The sequence below is a fragment of the Crassostrea angulata genome, chromosome 6, assembly GCF_025612915.1.
Source record: "Crassostrea angulata isolate pt1a10 chromosome 6, ASM2561291v2, whole genome shotgun sequence".
In the NCBI taxonomy this organism is placed as follows: Eukaryota; Metazoa; Mollusca; class Bivalvia; order Ostreida; family Ostreidae; genus Magallana; species Magallana angulata.
In genome coordinates, this window is record NC_069116.1 from 57,877,197 (window position 1) to 57,883,196 (window position 6,000).

Sequence of the window (6,000 nt, forward strand, 5' to 3'; positions counted from 1 at the left end):
TGCGTGATAGAAGCTATGTACAGTGTAATTGGAAACTTTCATTTTATGTAGAATTACCTATTATAACAAATGAGAGTATAGCACAACTGCCACAAGCAATACATGTCTTTTACCGGCACCACCTCCCTCCCCATAAAAAAAAATGAATCAATTGTCGTTTTATTTGCTAAAATGTGTGTGGTTCAAGATTTTTCTAAAGGACATACCCGATTAGAATTGAAAAAGAGTCGTACGTTTAAAACTAATTTTGTCAAAATTTTTAGATTCATTTGGTTATATTTTGGTCCATTTGGGTAAATATATGCATCAGCGCAGCTCTAATTTATATATAATCAGGCCATAAATTCAAAATATTTTCAAAAATCAATAGCTTTAAATTCAGTGGATGAAAGAAAAGGAAAGAAAGTCGAACTCGATGAGTGCTAATACCTGTGTTGAATGAATGGTACAGTAGGATATGCGCAAAAAAGTCCCGTCTACTCTTTCCTACCCTATAATTATTGGAATATTAAATCCGATTATTAGAGTCAAATTAAAAATCAAGTACGGATATGTACCTGTTTATCAAAAGTAAAACTACTCATAATTTATCTACAGTGCATCGTTATGGAGCTACACAGAAAGTTTTATATTAATTTGCCGAGCCAAATAAAAAAAACCTGGAAAACGAAGAGAAAACAAAGTGGGGACAGAATAACTGACAAATTAATTAGGACTATATAGCCCCCCCCCCCCCTCTTGAAATGTATATACTGAAAACAGATTAGTGGCGTACAACATCCACACACAATTTAAAGAAAATTTCATGGTTTTTTTTATCATTTTCGCTAGCTAATGTAAGACATCACAAATACCCCAAACCCCCTCACGGAAAAGGAAATGCTAGGTGATGAGAGAGAGAGAGAGAGAGAGAGAGAGAGAGAGAGAGAGAGAGAGAGAGAGAGAGAGAGAGAGAGAGTCGATGTTAATCACAGGTGCGCTAACACCGTTAAAATTAAAGCTTGCTAGTTGGTCTGCCCTACCCTAGCTACCTCCTCTCTTTTCTCGTTTTAGAGGCTTAATTATTGTCTATATATGCTTGTAACAAATCAAATCAATTTCAAATTCTAAATCAAACTGAATTTGACTCTACAAAACTCTCTCTGTGTCTGTCTGCCTCTCCCTTTCTCTTTCTCTCTCTCTCTCTCTCTCTCTCTCTCTCTCTCTCTCTCTCTCTCTCTCTCTCATATCGACAATGGCATTGCCATATCCTACAATACACTATTCTTATCTGGATTTTTGTCTTTGAGGTTGTAAATCATTATATCTTCAATGGTTTAAAACTTTATCATAACCTATATTTTGACATGTCGATTATTTCATTGAGTTTCGTTTCATAGCTAAAACATTTAGATTAAACAGATCTTTCTTCGCAAGCCGATTTTTACACAGTTGGGGCGAATACACTTCGGGTTAAAATTGTTCGGGGGGAAATACATACAGGGCAAACAAAACCACTTAGATTCGCAAAGCCAACAGTGTTATTTCTAATTTAATTGTTTATACTGTGTGGGGTTAATTCATCAATGTTGATTTAAACATTTTATAACCACTATATAAGAGCTATTAAGACATTTATTTGTAGGAAAGAGCATGTACGAATGATCTTTATTTAGAACAGTTTGATGTTGCTAGGATACAGGTTTCAGATCCATGATTTGATTGGTTAATTTAGATATTGAATCTCGAATTTCGAATCTCGAATCTCGTATTTCGAATCTCGTATTTCGAATCTCGAATCTCGAATGATCCTTCTCGGCTTTCGTAGACCTATTCGTTCATTTTTAAGAGAGTTATGATTTTTTGGGCATTTGAGTTTCGATTGGCGTGCTTGACATGTACTGTAGAAAAAAATTCTAACTCCCGAGCCCTAGGCCTTACTCAGTCCTAATGAAATTTTGTGTAAATGTATCTCGGACCCCATTCTTATTGTCTGCCAAATATGCAGCGGATTGAACAATTAAGAAGAAATTCCTGAGATCAAACGGCGAGTATAGCCTGTACGGGGACTTAAAATTTACACAGTACATGGGATGTAAGCAGCCGCGTAATATTTCTGTTGCATGTATATTTCTTGTTTTCCGTTTAATCTGTATCTACGATAGCGTGTGAACTACTTATGAATGTTAGAACTGTGGAAATTACTGTCATCAAATTTTTACCGAATAAATTTACGTGTTACTGATTTCGTTATTTCTACATTTATAAAGATTTTATCAATCCTGCTGAAATAAAACAGCCAAACATAATAGTAAACGGCACAAAAAAAATTCTCAACACTGAAATACATGGGTAAAATGCATCAGTCATTGTTTTAGGACTTCCCCTAATTGTTGTTAACCGAATCCGAGATCCACACCTCAAAATTCTATTTTCGATTTATTTAAGCCGAAAATCAAGCACAGGTCTTTTCACCCCCTCCAGACACAAACACGCATCAATATTTCAAATGACCTCGCACTGTTACCAAACCTGAATAGTCAGACATCTTACACGTTGTTTTTCATCTCATACAAAAACTCAGCTCCTCTCCCGTGCGGAAACGCCCCAAATTCAAAGACAAATTCGGGAATTATTTCGCGTCAGCCATGTTTTGAGACACCTGCAAGGGCTGTGTGTTCTAATTTCGCCGGAGCCAAGATTTGTTCTTTCTCTCTATTTTTTTCTCTCCTTTTTATTTAATTTTCTAACTAAAATATTCAACATAAAAGGATTGTTGAACTGTAGTAGAAGTTGAAAAACACTCTTCAATTAAGATTTAGACAAAAACAGTCTTTTATTATTAGGGTCTTCCGTCTTCAGCGGAAGACCCTCTATTCTAATTGTTATTAGGGTCTTCCGTTTACAAAGGTAGACCCTCTTTTTTTCTTCGGTTTCTTTCTATTTCAGGTCATTAGACCTGTTATTAGGTCAAAAGACCTCTTATTTAATATGAAATAAAATTGGGCGGTCCTTGAAATTAGGGATCCAACGGGGTGTATAATCCTTCATCCATCGCTCTTTTAGATCACATCTGCATTTCCTGATATGTTTCGTTGATGAAAATAAAAGGCAAGGTCATTTCCTCTTCTAAAAAACAGACGGAAGACCTCCTCGTTGCTCGCAACGAGATCGTGTCTAGTTTTGTTTTTATTTTTTTTTTTTTTGCTAATATTTCTATTTTTCAAACAGAAAAGTAGCGTGTAGTTCTTCATCGGAAATGGTTTGTTTCTTGGTGATGAATAAAAAGAAAACTACAGTACAGGCAACGCGGATCCCGTATTTAATCGTGCTTCTTTATACACAGTCCATATACAGTTTAAATAATCAAAACAGAAAAAAGAAAATGGACAGTATCATTCTATTTCATAAGCGCTCTCGGGAAATAAAGTTGCTCTATTTCACCAGCCTCATGGCGGTGAATTGATTTTAAGTTTTAAGAATGGGAATACTTGGTTATCTTCCTTTGCACATCTGTCAAAATGTTCACAGCAAGGATGATTGTCTATCTTTATGCGATGCACGCGCATGTAAGCATTAAGTTGTGTTCCCGTTTTTCCCATATAATCTTCTTGTAATGGCTTGTAAATCTAAAACCCTTCTATTGTATAACAATAACTGCAATATTGAATTTTCAAGGCTTTTATTTATTTTGTCGTCTCAAAGATTAAGTGTAAATTCTAAAGAAGTTAATCTAATTCTCTTCTTAAACCAAAACATATGTGAAATCATCGGGAATCCAAGATTAGTTTCGTTTCTCAAAAAGATATCTTATCAGTCGATACATGTATCAGATTAGCTTTCACAAAAATTAAACGACCCTAAATGATTTGAAAGTTTATATAACCTCGTCATCGGAAGTGATTCCAAAATTTCGATTTTTGGATTTTTAAAGCATATATATACGTTTTGTAGACATTTTTGTATTGAATAAAAAACTAAAAACCGTTTTAAAATTTGGAAAACGCATTGCAGAGATATTGCAGTTTTAAAATGACCTTTTCCGGAAATCTCAATATTGCAGTGTAGGTCCTAATAGCAGTTTAAAAGTAAGTTGATATAGAAACTCGTACCAAATGCCAACATTTTGATTTAACCCTATCATATATTTATAATGAAACGGAAGACCTACTCGTTTCTCGTAACGAGATCGTGTTTTGAATTCTATTTTTTTTCCCCTGTATTAATGTTTTGGATATTTAAATTTATCGGGTTATTTAAAAAAAAAACCCACAGATTACGAAACATTTAAATCTGACCTAGATTTATTTTAGCACCTAGATATCAATTGCGTACATATAAGTTACATTTTATCTGGACAGTTAAAAAATATATCTTTTAACAAGAATAATGTAATACTTGTATACACAATGAAGGTCATTGACTTTCAGCTTCTATTATCGATAAAGTAAAACAAGGATTAACAACGAGAATTAACAGAACTCTATGTTTATCAAATGTGCACTTTACGAGTGCAACAAAATACAAACAGAGGTACGATGTAAGATATGTGGGTATTTAGGTATTCCCCAACAAACTTCCAGGAAGATGTGTTTAGTCAGTTTACAACTTTGCTGTTAAGGTAGGTCAAGTATCTTATATATGATCTTCATTTTTTGTTATCAGAGTTCTTATAATAGAAAAGACGTATAATCGATATACAGCTTACTCCACTTATATTGAACTCGCTTATTTTGAAATAGAAATAAATCCCCAGTTTTTGCCTCTCATATTCTTTGCATTGATTTCACGGATATAATGAAATCGGTTATTTTGAAATATCGCTTATATTAAAGCCACTGATCAGTCCCCAAAGGTGATAATTAGTTGTTTTATAACGGTTATATTGAAATACTCCCTGGCGGCTGTCGTCACGGTTGGTGACAGTAATACACCGATTCATTTTATTTGTGGGTGTGTCGGGTTTGACCAATCAGATCACGTCATCTGATGCGGCGTATAAGGTCGGACATTGGTCGGACATCGCTACATGAAAATGGCGATTGTTTACGCATTGAAACTGTAAATCTGGGTGTTATTTTTCGATTGAAGCACTGTTCTTATGGGACATGTTAATCGGATAGCAGGTATCCAGAGAAACTTATGGGAGCAAAATTAATCCCATTTCCGAAGCCAAAGTCTAATTTGGAGAAATGTTTACGATGGATATCATGCTGTCGAAGACCACATGCCCAGCTTAACGTTGACAAAATTACGAAGCATACATATGTGTGTTCTAAGGTAAGTGCACGTTCATTTTATTTTCAGATTATAGAGTAACCTCTCATCCAGTAATTCGATATCCTTTGAACATGTTGAACACTGACTATACCCAGTAACGTTACATCACGTATGTACAACTTGAAAATGGCGTCGTTTTTGTTCCGACTTCTAAAATACCAAAATACCCTTACTGGCATAAACAAATTAGATTTTAACTCTTGCTTATATGTCGGAATGCTTGTAAAACAAATGCAGTAAAATTTTAAAGCTTTCAAGATGTACCTGTAGCTTTGTGCTGTGACAGAGAGTCAGACAGAGCGCATTACATATCATATAGAATATAGTGATTGTATTACTATTTTTTTTTACACTGTTTCAGCATTTCATTTCATTGGATGGCCCTTCAGATGAATACCCAGATCCTTGTGATGCCCAGACTGCTGAACTGCACAGAGCAAGGCGAAAGATCATATACTTGTCTCAACAGTCAAAATCAGATGATTTAAACAGCAAGACCAGGTTTGCATCAAATAAAACATTTCAATAATCAGCTGATAAGTGTCGGGTTAAAGATGATCATAGTTGTCTCTGGTCAGATAATATATTGCATAACTTTCTCTACATCTGTATTCTGTATTCTACATGTTCTATACCGGTCTTATAATGAAGGTTTTCTATTAAAAAAAAATTCAGTAGTACCAGTACTGATGATTCATCATATTCTCAAGCAATGGAATGCTGTTTAACAACACAGACAAC